Here is a 16,514-nt window from a genome sequence, read left to right as displayed (position 1 = left end):
AGTGACAAACTTGGAAAAATATTTTCAACTCATAGCAGAGGCAAAGTTGACAAGAAAAAGATTAATAAAGCAAGAGGAAAATGGGCAAAAGATATAAACAGATGGTCCACAGAAAAGAAAAACGGCTCTTATTATGAAAAGATGCTCAACCCCAGTCATAAGATAAATGCAAATTAAAACCATATTGAGATATAATTTTTCACCCTTTGTACTAGTAAAAATCCAAAAATTTGATATCATACTATGTAGGCCAGGCTATAAGAAATCAAACATTCTCATGCATTCTTGGTAGGAAGGTAAATTGACACCTGTATTGAGGGCAATTTGTCAATATTTATCAAAATTACAAATGTATACACCCTCTGATCCAGTAATTCCATTCCCAGGATTTTTTCCTATAGATATTTTTTTTTTTTAAAGATTTTATTTTTTCCTTTTTCTCCCCAAAGCCCCCCGGTACATAGTTGTATATTCTTCGTTGTGGGTCCTTCTAGTTGTGGCATGTGGGACGCTGCCTCAGCGTGGTCTGATGAGCAGTGCCATGTCCGCGCCCAGGATTCGAACCAACGAAACACTGGGCCGCCTGCAGCGGAGCGCGTGAACTTAACCACTCGGCCACGGGGCCAGCCCCGCCTATAGATATTTTTATACATGTTCAAAATAACATTCATACCAGGTTATCTATTATCATTATGTAATGGCAAGAGATTGGAAACAGCTGGGGGCTGGCCCTGTGGCCAAGTGGTTAAGTTCCCACGCTCCGCTGCAGGCGGCCCAGTGTTTCGTTGGTTTGAATCCTGGGTGTGGACATGGCACTGCTCATCAAACCATGCTGAGGCAGCGTCCCACATGCCACAACCAGAATGACCCACAACGAAGAATATACAACTGTGTACTGGAGGGCTTTGGGGAGAAAAAGGAAAAAAATAAAATCTTAAAAAAAAAAAAAGATTGGAAACAGCTAAATGTTCAACAGTAAAGGATTGGTTAAATAAATTATAATGTCTTCGTATGTTGCAATATTATACAGCTGTAAAAAGAGAGTAAGGAATCTCCTTATGTATTTTACGGAAAGATCAACAAGATTCATTTTAACCAAAAAAGGCAAGGTACAGAACAATTTGCTACATTTGGATAAAAAAAGGAGAGGGGAAAATAACATATATCCATAGTAGCTTGTATATACAGAAGAATTTTCTAGAAGGATAAACAAGAAACTACTAAAACAGAAGTCACCTGTTGGGGCACACAGGAATGGAATGGATGGGGAAAGGGGTGGGAGGGAGACTTTTTCTACATTTTTTTTTTTTGTGTTTGAACAATATGGATGTCTTATTCATTACACCTCTGGGGTGTAGCCTTGAGTGTCATGGCCAACTCTCCCAACCCACTATCAGAGGAGCAGATGGACCATATTTCCCAGAAACCAGAAGAGGTGGCCCTGAGCCAGACTCTTCTGGCCAAAGCCATTGACTTCTCATCACCAGCTGGGCTTAGGATGGGGCCGAGGTGGTTTGTAGACAGAATGAGCCTAACCGGCCCCTTCTTAGAATTTGCCCCTAATTTTAATCTAGATTATTTTTTATTGTGGTAAAATAAACATAATATAAAATTTACCATTTTAACGATTTTTAAGTGTATAATTCAATGGCATTAAGTACAGTCACAGTGTTGTGCAACCGTCACCACCATCCATCTCCAGAACTTTTTCATCATTCCAAACAGAAACTCTACCCATTAAACAATAATTTCCCATTCCTCCCTCTCCCCAGTAGAAGAGCCCCCTATTCTACTTTCTGTCTCTATGAATTTGCCTGTTCTAGATACCTCATGTGAGTGGAATCATACAGTATTTGTCCTTTTGTGTCCGGCTTATTTCATTTAGTATAATTGTTGGAAAGTTCATCCACATTGTAGCAGGTACTGGAATTTCATTCTTTTTTGTGCCTGAATAATATTCCATTGTATGGATATACCACATTTTATTTATTCATTCATCTTTGATGGATATTCGGGCTGTCTCCATTTTTTTGGCTCTTGTGGATGCTGCTGCTATGAACATTGGTGTCCACATATCTGTTTGAGTCCCTGCTTTCAGTTCTTTTGGGAATATATACCTGGGGGTGGAATTGTTCTAATTTTGGCTTTTAACCAACTGAGCTAACGAGAGCAACACTTCTTAAAGATTAAGGACTGGATGTTAAGACCCTTGACTGCAAGGAAAATCTGGAAGAAAGTTAAAATACAAACAATGTAAGACAGCCAAGTACCTTCTATGTGCAAATGTGACACAACCAAAATGGTGGTGAAACAGGACTGTGAGGCCACCAAGTAGCCACAGGCTTTAACATCTCTGCTTTGTTTCCACAAGCGCTCCACAGTCATGTTTGTATCTCATGTCAGTCTTCATCCTAGGGCTAGAAGGATCTCAAAGGATGCCTGCCTCCCCTCTCCACCCCCAGGGAAATACAGATGGGTCTGCAGCTTCTGCCTGCTCACAGGTAAACTGGAACCTGAGCCGTGCCTCTTAATATCACAGGGTTTTGGGGTTTTTTTTTTTTTTTTTTTTGCCTTTTCTCCTGCAAACACCACTTGGATTTCTCCCGGGGAGGATTAAACCCTTCCCTGGTTCTCAGCATGTGGTTTAGGTGCAATTAACCCCACCTCCAGCTCCAAGGATGAATCATAATTGGCTTAAGACAGACTGTCCCAACCCCCAGACGTGGCGATTGGTTTAGAATGAATAGCTAACCCGAGCCAATCAGATGCAAGGAAATGTTTGCTGGGATTTCTGGGAAAGAAAAGCCCCTTGGGGCCGGCCCTGTGGCCTAGTGGTTAAGTTCCCACGCTCGCTGCAGGTGGCCCAGTGTTTCGTGGTTCAAATCCTGGGCACGGACATGGCACCGCTCATTGAGCCAAACTGAGGCAGTGTCCCACATGCCACAACTAGGAGGACCCACAATGAAGAATATACAACTATGTACTGGGGGGCTTTGGGGAGATAAAGGAAAAAAATAGAATCTTAAAAAAAAAGCGCCTTTCTTTGGGGGAAGTATGCAAATAAGCAAGGATTTTGCCTCAGGAGTTGCTGGCAGCCATTTTGCAACCATGAGAGAGAGCATACCTGACATTAGAACCAATGCTGAGGATGATGAGAACGCAGCAGAGAGAAGTTGGGTCCTAGGCGCATTGTTTGAGTTCATATCAAACCCCACCTGAACTTAGCCCCCTCTCTCAACTGTTCAGTTATGCGAGCCATAAAATTACCTGTATTTTTTAAAGCAAGTGTGAACTGGAGTTTCTGTTATTTGCAAGATAAAGTTGTGCCGCTAATTCAAGCCTCTGTAATCAAAGCTATAGATCCTCCAGCGAGAGGAAACGGTTCCCTGTTTCTGTGACGTGTAACTAGATGTCCGGCAGGGGATACGGGCAGGAGAATGGGAGGCTGTAAGGAAGGCGTCAGAGTCCCGGCGGAAGACCACTTTTTCCTGAGGGGAGATGCTGTGCCCCAAGTGATGGCATTAGGGCCATCCCTCTATGAATTGGAGAAGGTAGACTAGTTTGTCTCAGTCTGATCTCCCCCTACTATTTCCATTTCCTCTCTATAAAGTGAGGATGTTGGGTTTGGTGAGGTTCAAGGCTTATCCAGCTCCAGCATTCTACACATCCGCATTTCTGCAGAAAGAGCACGAGCTTTGGAACGTCACATACCTGCGGTCACATCCTGCCAGCATCAGCTGAGCAACCTCAATCAAGTTACTTAAGCTCTCTGAGCCTCAGCTTCCTCAGCTATAAAATGCACATATTGAATGTACCTTCCACACAGTGCTTTTTGTGAGGACTAAATGAAATGTCATCTATCAAGGTGATAGCACAATGCCTGGCATGTGACATATATCCTTTAAATGTCAGCTCTCCCTACCCCATCCCACCACCCTTCTCTGTAAATGTAGAACAAGGAGTTGGCCACCTCTGGCCAGTGGGCCAAGGCTGGCTCCTGCTTTTGTAAAGAAAACTTTATTGGAACACAACTGTGCTCTTTCATTTACTTATTCTCTATGGCTGCTTTCTAGCTACAAGAGGAGAGTTGAGTAGCCAGGAGAGAGACTGTATGGCCCATGAAACCTGAAATATTTACTCTCTGGACCTTTACAGAGTAAGCTTGCTGACTCTTGATGTAGAACATAGGACCTGAACTAGTTTTAAGAATTTCAGTCGTGGGGCTGGCCCAGTGGTGTAGTGATTAAGTTCGTGCTCTCCACTTCAGTGGCCTGGGGTTTGCAGTTTTGGATCCTGGGCATGGACCTACACGCTGTTCATCAAGCCATGCTGTGGCGGCATCCCACATACAAAATAGAGGAAGATTGGCACAGATGTTAACTCGGGGACAATCTTCCTCAAGCAAAAAGAGGATGATTAGCAACAGATGTTAGCTCAGGGCCAATCTTCCTCACCAAAAAAAAAAAAAAAAAAAATTCAATTGTTAGCAGGCAGGGGAAATTGAGAAGGTATGAAAGAACTTCTTGATGCCCTTTGAGTCTTTCATGCTGACTCTGGGGACTCGTGAGCCTTCATTCTGAGGGCAGTGACCAGTCCCTGAGGAGAATGCACCACAGCAGGAAAAAATCCCAGTGAAATAATGGAAGGCTGTCCAAGATTCAAACTCTCCCCAGCATTTGAGGAATGGGGCCAAAAGGAAGGATGTTTCTGTAGACATAACACACACACACACACACACATACACAGACACACTGATTCAAGGAAATTATGAGTATTTTCTTTAAGTACAAAAAAAAAAGTAAATGTTGCATAGGTCTCAGGTTCTGTTCTGACGCAAAGGACACACCACTTCCTTTTGGGGCAGCATTTTCGGTGGGTGTGGGATCTGGAAGGGATTATTGATGCCCAGGTCATAAACATTAGTTGATCTTGGCGTGGTTGGACAGCCCTGGTGCTGATCATCTGGAGCTGAGTGTAGTGCCCCAAGCAGGCTACCTGACCGGCTGTCTGGAACTATTTACGGCTTTCTCTGCACATGTAACTGTCTGAGCAAATGGCACACTCTCCCGATTTATCTGTTGCTTTTCTACGTGGTACAACCCACATTGCCTCACTATGACTGTCTCTGCAGATTGAGTGCAGTTTGCTCTCCTCTGAGCTGCACGTTGGTCTTCACAGAAGACACCCTCACTGGTAGCTCGGCTCCCTCCTCAGACAACAGGAGCTACCCAGGCCACCAAACAATGTGTTGTTTTTCTTAGCAAGACACATCTTGTTGGGTGAGGTCAGGGGCCTCAGTTCTGGGCCCTGTCTGAGTGACAAGATACCTCTCGGCAATTTGCTTGCTTGTTTTGGGGGGTTCTCTTAGCCTCAGCTTTGTGAGACAAGCTCACCTCTGTGTATCCCATTTTGTTCCCAGAACTCGGGGCTGGAGATCGCTCCCCGTGATGAGAACACAACTCTTGGGAAAACAACTTTTCTTCTCCAGAGTTGCTACCTAGGCATTCTACAGTCTGACAACCTTGCTCACATCCAGAACCTGGACATTTGGGTAAGGATTTGACTTTAGCATGCCCGCCGTAAGTTCCCACTTTACTTTTCCCAGGGCATCTATTTTTTACTTTTTTTTTAGGAAGATTAGCCCTGAGCTAATATCTGCTGCCAATCCTCCTCTTTTTGCTGAGGAAGACTGGCCCTGAGCTAACATCTGTGCCCATCTTCCTCTACTTTTATATGTGGGACGTCTGCCACAGCTTGGCTTGCCAAGTGGTGCAATGTCCGCATACTGGGGCATCTTTTAAAATAAACACTTAGAGTTGAGCCCAAGAAAAGTTAGTGACCTCTGCACCCACCACCTTATAGGTAGTAGGTGCTTGCTCCCCAGGGCTCTGTCTCCTGCCTCCTCCTGATCTGGGATGGAGGACTGCCCTTCCCCTCTCAGGCTCATCGTGCCCCATTGCTTCTGGGATCTGTAAGTAAAAAGTCTTGCGACTCTGTTTCCTTTGTGTGGGTGTATTGAAACTGCGCCTTCAATCAAAAGGACCCCGGGGTTTCATTTCCCCAAAGCGGGAGCTCAGACGCTGGAGGAGCTCCCTGCCTCCCCCGTGTGTGGCTTGTGCCTCCTCACTCAGCATATTCTTGATTCAATAGGTCAGCTCCAGCTTCCCAGCACAGTCCTCCACCCCATCACTTCCACCCCACTAGAGAAGTGGCTTTGGTTAACTTGGTCTTTCTCCTTCTTTCTTTTCCTTTCTTTTTCTCTCTCCTAGACACAAATAAACTGATCATGAACTGACCAGTCTGTTTTTCATGTGTTAACCCTTTTCATCCTTATCACTATCTTATGAAGTTGGCAATACCATGATCCTTATTTTACAGATGAGGAAACTGAGGCACAGGTGGTTACATGACTTGTCCAAGGCCACACAGCTAGTAAGGGGCAAGGGTGACAGTCAAGCCCAGGATCTCTGGGTCATAACCACTGTGCTTTTCTGCTTCTCTAGACACACACACACACACACACACACGCACACACACACGCTCCTGATCCCCAGGGATCTGGACCCGGCCACTAGAAGCAGGGCATGCCCTGGCTTCCCAGGTCGGGTGAATTGCCTGTCCTGGACTTCACAGTGCCCTTTCCTGCTGGGCTCTGCTCCTGCCCAGGGCTGCCCAAGCTGCCTGATGGCAAGTCTCACCCTCTTGTGATGATCACACAGCCTGCACTGCCCTAACCTCAGCTCCTCCAGGATCTGGGCAGGGCCACTTTAACTCCTCAGCTACCCTTTGGTGCCTCCTGTGATGAGGAGCCGGTGAGCTCCTTAGGTGTAGTCCTCTGTTACACCAGAGAGAGACTCGCTGGTACAGACTGGGACACCTACCACCAGTCCTGACCCCAGGGACCCAGATGAGAGAAAAGGGAGGTTGATAAGGGAGCAACATTCTCACTTCTAGCCTAGGAACTCTGAGTGCACAAAGATGGAAGCGCTTACAAACCTTGCCTTCAAACCTGGAAGGGATTTCAAATCATTTTCTCCAACTTTCCCATTTTACGGATGAGAAAACTCAGGGCTAGAGTGGCAATGTGGTTTCCCCAAGACAGCCTTCTGGATCCCAGCAGTGCTGCCAATCCTGTCCCAGGTTCCCCTCCACATCAAATGGTGAAAAGTACATTATTGTTACTGTGCGGCTGCCTCTGGCATCAAGCCATGGCAGGTATCTGACCTGGCCTTCCTGGGGACATGGTCTCTCTTAGGAAAGACATGTTCACATGGGGCCATGACCGCCATCTCTCATTCCATCTCCGGCAGAATGCCAAAGCCCCTCGGGCAGTGGTTCCCAGAGCTTGGCGCTCACGCCACACGTGGGCAGTGCATGAGATGATGTCAGGTGGTAAAAATTCACTTTTTAATTTTAAGAGTAATAGATTTATGTCAGTGTGCCCTAGGGAAGTGTACAAGTAGACACCAAATCTACGAATGTTTACTATGCTTGTATATGACTGCTGAGGAGGGGGCTCAGTAACTAATAATACATATAGTAAATAATAGCACGGGGGATTTGTTAATTGGGAAAAAATATACTACACAGAGGACTGAAGTTTGGGAAATGCTATTCTAAAGAATACCAACAATTTGTTGAAAGAGGCTTAAACCAGGGACTTGCCGGTGACGAAAAGACACACCCTCAGCTTCATTAATTACCAAAGAAATGCAGAATAAAACTAGAATGAGATACAATTTTTCACCTTTCAGATCGGTAAAGGTTATAAAGTTTGTTCTCACCTCGGCAGCACGCATGCTAAATTGAGAACGACACAGAGAGGATTAGCACGGTCCCTGGGCCCAGATGACATGCAAATGAATGACAAATCCCGTGAGGCTGTCGTGTGAGTAATCAAGTTAGCGTTATTGAAAACAGGGGCTCTTTTTTGAGGAGGAAGGAGAAGGAGAAAGTGAAATCTTTGAGAGTAAGTAAAAATTCTCTTTCTGAATATTAATGCAAAAATTCACTATAAACTCATGACATACTTTAAATATATATATTTCCTAGCTTTTTCCATTGAAAGGACTTATAAACGATGATCAACCCAATAGAAATAAACACCTCTAATACCCTGACTGAGGTCTCCAAATGCCATTTCCCACTAAAAGGAACCAGGGCTCATTGGAGAAATGGCTGATTCTGTCTCTGGGGCAGGAAATATATAAGATAAGCCTGGAACACTTTGTCAAACTAGAAAGCAATGAAGCTGTCAAAGACCGCTAGTGTGATGTCACCAAATAGCTGACATGGGGAAGTTTCTCTTTATGGACATTTTCCAGCTACTCAATGAAGAAGGAATGAGGGCATACCACCATTTGCAATCCTCTTCAATGGCGGCGAACATCACAAGAAGGGACATGACTAGAAGCGAAGATGTGATGTGCCTTCTGAGGGAAGAACACAACTCTGCCTACCAAGCGGTCTTACCCCTCCCCATAGGAGACTCTAGATCTAACTACCAAGTCACAGGAGGGACGGGTTAAAAGATACCACGAGGTTACAATCAGCAAAACACAGACTGTGAGAAACTCTACAGGACAAACCATCTAATTTCTTCAACAAATGGACTACAAGAACAAACGAAGGTGGAGGTTGGGGGAGACATGGAAGGAAAACTATACATTAAAAAAAGGCTTAGAGACTATAATCTATGGAATTCTTTTGAATTGTGATTCAAACAAACTACTAATAAAATTACGAGACAATTGGGAAATTGAAGACTGATATTCGATGATATTAAGGAACTATTGTTCATTGATTGAGTTGTCATCATGGGGTTAGGATTATGTTTTTAAAAATTCCTTTATTAGAAGCACATAATAACCCTGTATTATGTATTTGTTAATATTATTATTAATTAATTATTATTATAAATCCTTTATTATAAATAGGATTTTTAAAATCCTTTATTAGAAATTCCTTTATTAAAATCTGAAATAGTTAGGGCCCGGCTCCATGGCCGAGTGGTTAAGTTTGCGCGCTCCGCTGCGGCAGCCCAGGGTTCGGATCCTGGGTGTGGACACGGCGCTGCTCGTCAGGCCACGTTGAGGTGGTGTCCCACATCCCACAGCTAGAAGGACATGCAACTAAGACATACAACTGTGTACAGGGGGGGTTTGGGGAGATAAAAGCAGAAAAAAAAAAAAAAGATTGGCAACAGTTGTTAGCCCAGGTGCCAATCTTTTGGGAAAAAAAAAAAAAAGGAAGATTGGCAACAGTTGTTAACCTAGGTGCCAATCTCTAAAAAAAAAAAAAATCTGAAATATTTACACATGAAATGTCTTCCGTCTGGGATTCCCTTCACAATACTCCAGTGGAGGTGGGGCAGAAGGTGGGAGTATAGATGAAACAAGGTTGGCCATGAATGAGTTCAAGCTGGGTGATGAGCACATGAAGTCCTTAAATTTTCCCCTTTCTTTTGTATGTGAAATTTTCCACAACAAAATTTTTTAAGAGTTTAAACATCCAGTTTTGGCAAGAGTTTAGAGAAATGGTTTCTCTCATATACTTTTTGTAAATTGAGGTAATATTATGACATTCCACATGTTTCAAGTGAACAACGTCATAATTCAACATCTATACACACTATAGCACGCTTACCATCAAAAGTCTAGTTTCCATCCATCACCGTACAATTGACCCTATTTACCCATTTTACCCATCCTCCAACCCTGTTCCCCTCTGGTAACTACTAATCTGTTGTCTGTATCTATGAGTTAGTTTTTGTTTTGTTTTGTTTGTTTCGTTTTTTATATTCCAGTTATGAGTGAAATCATACAGTATTTGTCTTTCTCTATCTAACTTATTTCACTGAGCATAATACCCTCAAGGTCCATCCATGTTGTCACAAATGGCAAGATGAAATCTTTTTTTATGGCTATTATTCCATTGAGTATACAATCATGTGCCACATAAGGAGGTTTCGGCCAACAAAGGACCACATATACAATGGTGGTCCTATAAGATTAGTACCACATAGCTTAGGTGTATAGTAGGTTATATCATCTAGGTTTGTCTAAGTACACTGTGTGATGTTTGCACAAGGGAAAAATCACCTAACAGACACATTTCTCAGAACGTGTCCCCATTGTTAAGTGACCCATGACTGTATACACCACATCTTCTTTATCCTTTCATCCATTGATGGGCACTTAGGTTGTTTCTGTATCTTGGCTATTGTAAATAAAGCTGCAATGAACGGAAGCGTGCACATATCTTTTTGAATTGGTATTTTTGAATTCTTTGGATAAATACCCAGAAGTAGAATAGTTGGATCTTAAGGGAATTCTATTCTCAATTTTTGATGAATCTCCATTCTGTCTTCCCTAGTGGCTGCACCAGTTTACATTCCCACCAACAGGGTACGATGGTTCTCTTTTCTCCACATCCTCTCCAACACCTGTTATTTCTTTGATAATAGCCGCTCTAACAGGTGTGAGGTGATATGTAATTGTGGTTTTGATTGGCATTTCCCTAATAATTAGTGATGTTGAATATCTTTTCATATACCTGTTGGCCATCTGTATGTCTTCTTTGGAAAAATGTCTATTTAGATCTTCTGCCCATTTTTTAATTGGGTTGTTTGTTTTTGTTTTTCCAGGAAGGAAGATTGACCCTGAGCTAACATCTGTTGCCAATCTTCCTCTTTTTGCTTGAGGAAGATGGTCCCCAAGCTAACCTCTGTGCCAATCTTCCTCTACTTTGTATATGGGATGCTGCCACAGTGTGGCTCGATGAGTGGTGTGCAGGTCTGCACCCAAGATCTCAACCAGTGAGCCCTGGACTGCAGAAGCAGATCGCACAAACCCAACAACTACACCACCAGGCAGGCCCCTGGGTTGTTTTTTTATTTGTTGTTGAGTCGTATGAGTTCTTTACATATTTTGGATATTAACCCCTTATTGTATATCTGGTTTGCAAATATCCTCTCTCATTCAGTAGGTTGCCTTTTCATTTTGTTGATAGTTTCCTTTGCTGTGCAGAAGCTTTTTAGTTTGATGTAGTCCCATTTGTTTATTTTTGCTTTTATTTCCATTGCCATTGGAGCCAAATCCACAAAAACATCACTAAGCCTGATGTCAAGGAGCTTCTCCCCTATGTTTTCTTCTATGTATTTTACAGTTCCAGGTCTCACAAACACAAAGAAAAAAGCACATTTTTTTCACTTCTATTGACCAAATTTTGGAATAATTTGAGCATCAAGAAAACTAATGTAATAACTGATTCCAGCAAGAATCATTAATAGAGGCTAAAGCCATTGGATAAAGGTTGTCAGAGAATTCAGTACATATATGGAACTCAAAAATCACCCTAGAGAGTACTTCTTATGACAAAACAGAAAAGGCACCCAGCTTACAACTGGTGGACACTACCTGAACCAAGTGATCAAACTTAACATGAGTATAATGAGAAAATGTCGTATGTGCCTCCTGATGTGGGGCAGTGGGAAGCATACACCATCACCTGCCAGAAATGCTTAACCCGAATCTAATCACGAAGAAACAATAAGGCAAACCCAGACAAGGCACGGCATTCTATGTGATGACTGGCCTGGAATTTTCCAAAATGGCAATGCCGTGGAAGAAAGAAAGAAAGAGAGAGAGAGAGAAGGAAAGGAAGGAAGAAAAAAAGAAAGAAAGAGAGGGAAGGAGGAAGGAAAGGAGACTACTCCAGGTTGAAGGAGAATAAAGGGACAGGACAACAAATGCCATGTGTGATGTGAACTTTGTTTACATTTTTTAATACAATATACAAAATCAGTTGTGTTTCTGTATACTAGTAATGAAATGAAATTAAGAAAATAATCCCATTTACAACAGTATCATAAAGAATAAAATACTTAGGAATAAATTTAACCAAGGAGGCGAAAGATCTATATACGGAAAACTATAAAACATTGCTGAAAAAAATTAAAGAAGATACAAATAAATGGAAAGACATCCTATGCTCATGGATTGAAAGACTTAATATTGTTTAAATGTCCATACTACACAAAGCAATCTACAGATTCAATGCAATCCCTGTCAAAATCCCAATGGCATTTTTCACAAAAATAGAGAAAACTACCCTAAAATTCACACGGAATCTTAAGGGAACCAAAATTTCCAAAATAATTTTGAAAAAGAACAAAGCTGAAGGCCTCACATGTCTTGATTTCAAAACATATTGCAGGGGCACGGCCCGGTATCGCAGTGGTTAAGTTCCCACGTTCTGCTTCGGCAGCCCAGGGTTTACCGGTTCAGATCCCGAGTGTGGACATGGCATCCCGAGCTTGGCAAGTCATGCTATGGCAGGTGTCCCACATATAAAGTAGAGGAAGATGGGCACAGATGTTAGCTCAGGGCCGGTCTTCCCCAGCAAAAAGAGGAGGATTGGCAGCAGATGTTAGCTCAGGGCTAATCTTCCTCAATAAAAAAAAAAAAAAAAATGTTGCAAACCACAGTAACAAAAACAGTATGGCACTGACATAAAAATAGACACATAGACCAACAGAACAGAGTTAAGAGCCCAGACATAAATTCTTGCATGTATGGTCAATTAGTGTTTGACAAGGGAGCCAAGAATACTCTGTGGGGAAAGGATAGCCTCTTTAATAGACAGCATTGGGAACACTGGATCATCACATGCAGGAGAATGAAATTGGGCCCCTATCTTACATCACTCACAAAATTAAATGGATTAAAGCTTAAAAATAAGCTCTGGAACCATAAAACTAGAAGAATACATAAGGATAAGGCTCCTTGACATTGGTCTTGACAGCAGTTTTTTGAATATGATATAAAAGCACAAGCAACAGAAGCAAAATAAGTAAATGGGACTACATCAACCTAAAAAGCTTTTGCATAGCAAAAGAAGCAAGCAACAAAATGAAAAGGCAACCTACAGAATGGGAGAAAATATTTGCAAACCATATAACTCATAAGGGGTTAATATCTGAAATATATAAGGAACTCATACAACTCAGTAGGAAAAAAACATATAATCTGATCAAAAAGTAGACAAAGGACCTGAAGAGATATTTTTCCAAAGAAGATATTCAAATGGCCAATAGGTAAATTAAAAGGTGTTCAACATCATTAAGTATCAGGGAAATGCAAATCAAAACCACAATGAGATATCACCTCACACCTGTTAGGATGTCTGTTACCAAAAAGACAAGAGACAACAAGTGTTGGTTAGAATGTGGAGAAAAGGAATCCCTGGTGCCTTAGCGATGAGAATGGAAGTTGGTGCAGCCACTATGGAAAAAAAGGATGAATGTTTCCTAAAAAAATTAAAAATAGTGTTACCATGTGATCCAGCAATCCCACTTCTGGGTATATATCCAAAGGAAATGAAACCACTGTCTTGAAGAAATATCTGCACCCCTATATTCATTGCAGCATTATTCACAATAGCCAAGATATGGAAACAACCTAAGTGTCCATCTATGGATGAATGAATAGAGAAAATGTGGTGTGTATATATATATATATATATATATATATATATATATATATGTATACAATGGAATGTTATTCAGCCATGAGAAAGAAGGAAATCCTGCCATTTTGCTATGGATGGACCTTGAGGGCATTATGCTAAGTGAAATAAGGCAGACAGAGAAAGACAAATACTGTATGATCTCACTTATATGTGGAATCTAAAAAAGCCAAACTCATAGAAACAGAGAGTAGAATGGTGGTTGCCAGGGGCTTGGGAATGGAGGAAATGGGAAGATGTTGGTCAACGGGTACAAATTTCCAGTGATAAGCTGAATAAGTTCTGGGATCTAATTGTACAGCATGGTTGCTATAGTTAACAATACCGTGCTACATACTTGAAAAGTGCTAAGAAATTAAATCTTAAATGCTCTTACCATGAAAAAAAAGGTAATTATGTGAGATGACAGAGGTGTCAAGTAACCTTATTGTGGTAATCATTTTGCAATGTATACATGTATCAAATGATCGTGTCATACACGTTAAATGTACACAATGTTGTAAGTCAATAAAGCCAGTGGAAAGAAAGAATGAAATTGGACCTGTAACTCACACCATATACAAAAATTAACTCAAAATGGATCAAAGACCTAAATACAAGAACTAAAACTATAAAATTGTTAGAAGAAAACATGAGGGTAAATCTTCATGATCTTGGGTTAGGCAATGGTTTCTTAGATATGACACCAAAAGCACAAGCAACCGAAGGAAAAATAGATAAACTGGACTCCATGAAAATTTTAAATTTCTGAGCATCAAAGAACACTATCAAGAAAGTGAAAAGACTACCTGTAGGACGTGAAAAAATATTTACAAATCGTGTATCTGACAATGGTCTAGTATCCAGAGTGTATAAAGAATTCTTACAACTCAATAATAAAAAGACAAATAACTCAACTAAAAAATGAGCAAAGGATTTGAATAGATGTTTTTCAATGGCCGGCAAACACAAGAAGATATACAAATGGCCAAGAAACACTTCAAAAGATGTTCAATATCATTAATCATTAGGAAAACAAAAATAAATCGAAGCAACAATGAGATAATTCTTCATGTCCACTAGAATGGCTATGATTTTTTTTAAAAAAAGGAAAATAATAAGAATTGGTGAGAATATGGAATAATTTGGAACACTCATACATTCCTGGTGGGAATGTAAAATGGGGCAGCCACTTCAGGAAACTGGCAGTTCCTCAATAAGTTAAACAGTTACATATGATCCACGTCTAGATTGAAAACATATGTCCACACAAAAACTTGTACATGAATGTTCATAACAGCGTTATTCCATAATAGCTAAAAAATGGAAAGAACCCAAACGGCCATAACTGATGAACGGATAAACAAAATGTAGTATAGCCATACAATGGAATATTATTCAGCTGTACAAAGGAATGAAGTACTGATACACGCTACAACGTGAATAAATCTAGGAAACGTTATGTTAGATGAAAGAAGTCAGACACAAAGGCCCACATCTTGTGTAATTCAATTTACATGAAAGGTCCAGAAGTGGCAAATCCATAGAGACAGGAAGTAGATTAATGGTTGCCCAGGGCTAGTGGCATCGGGGGAGTCGCTGCTAATGGGTACAGGATTTCTTTGTGGGGTGATGAAAGTATTCTGGAATTAAATAATAATGGTGCTGGTTATAAAAGTGAGTAAATATACTAAACTCACTGAACTACACACTTTAAAATGGCAAGATTTATGGTGTATGAATTGTATCTGAATAAAAAACCAAAATAAAAACATGAAAACCCCTAATGAATCTACAATAAAGATATTAGAACTAATCAGTAAGTTCAGCAAGGTCTCAGGATACCAGATCAATATATAAAAACCAATTGTAATTTCATATACTAGCAATGAACAATTAAAAAATGAAATTAAAACCAATTTCAGGGGCCAGCTCCGTGGTCGAGTGGTTAAGTTCGTGTGCTCTGCTGCAGCGGCCCAGGGTTCGGATCCTGGGCATGGACATGGCACCGCTCGTCAGGTCACGTTGAGGTGGCTTCCCACGTGCCACAACTAGAAGGACCCACAACTAAGATATACAACTATGTGCGGGGGGGTTTGGGGAGATAAAGCAGAAAAAATAAAAAAGATTGGCAACAGTTGTTAGCTCAGGTGCCAATCTTTAAAAAAAAAAAATTTCATTTACAATAGAATCAAGAAAAATAAAACAGTTAGGAATTGAGCAAAAGATGTGCAAACCTACCCACCGAAACTTGAAACATTGCTAAGGGAACTTAAAAAAGACCTTAATGAATGAGGAAATATACCGTGTTCATAGCTGGGAAGAGTTAATATTGTTAAGATGGCAATTCTCGCCAAATTAATCTACACATGCAATGAAATCCCAAGCAAAATCCAAACAGACTTTCCTGAAAGATTGACAGGCTGATTTCAAAATTTATATCAAAAGGCAAAGGACCTAGAAATAGCCAAAACAATTTTTTAAAAGAAGGACTGTTGGAAGACTCACACTACTAGAAAACTACGGTAACCAGGACAGTGTGGTATTGTCGTGAGGATAGATGTGTACACTAACGGAACAGAACGGGCTCTAGAAATAGATCCACACTTACATGGTCAATTGACTTTTTACAAAGCTGCCAAAGTAATTTGTTGGGGGAAAAGAGTCTTTTAACTGAATAGCGCTATAACAACTGGATATTCACATGGAAAAAAAATAGCATTTACCCTTATGCTAAATCCTACCCCCAAATTAAGTAAAAGTGGATTAGACTGAAATATAAGACCTAAAACTATTAAACTTCTAGAAGAAAACATAGGAGACATCTTTATGACATTGGATTAAGCAAAGATTTCTTAAACAAGACAAAAAGTGCAAACTGTTAAAAAATCAATAAAATGTACTTCATCAAAATAAAAAACATTCACTGTTCAAAAGTCACAGATGAGAAAATGAAAAAGCAAGCCACAAACTAGGGAGAAAATGTTTGCAAAACACATATCTGACAA

General features: G+C 41.0%; 1 non-coding gene across 1 annotated transcript; it reads left to right on the top strand.

Annotated features, from left to right (window-relative positions):
- The first annotated feature begins 7,776 nt into the window (after nt 1–7,776).
- LOC123276555 (U6 spliceosomal RNA) lies at nt 7,777–7,883 on the top strand. The gene has a single exon (XR_006513059.1). It is a non-coding gene; the product is annotated as a U6 spliceosomal RNA (small nuclear RNA).
- The last annotated feature ends 8,631 nt before the right edge of the window (nt 7,884–16,514 follow it).

The sequence above is a fragment of the Equus asinus genome, chromosome 13, assembly GCF_041296235.1.
Source record: "Equus asinus isolate D_3611 breed Donkey chromosome 13, EquAss-T2T_v2, whole genome shotgun sequence".
In the NCBI taxonomy this organism is placed as follows: domain Eukaryota; kingdom Metazoa; phylum Chordata; class Mammalia; order Perissodactyla; family Equidae; genus Equus; species Equus asinus.
This window is presented reverse-complemented; position numbering and strand designations above follow the sequence as displayed.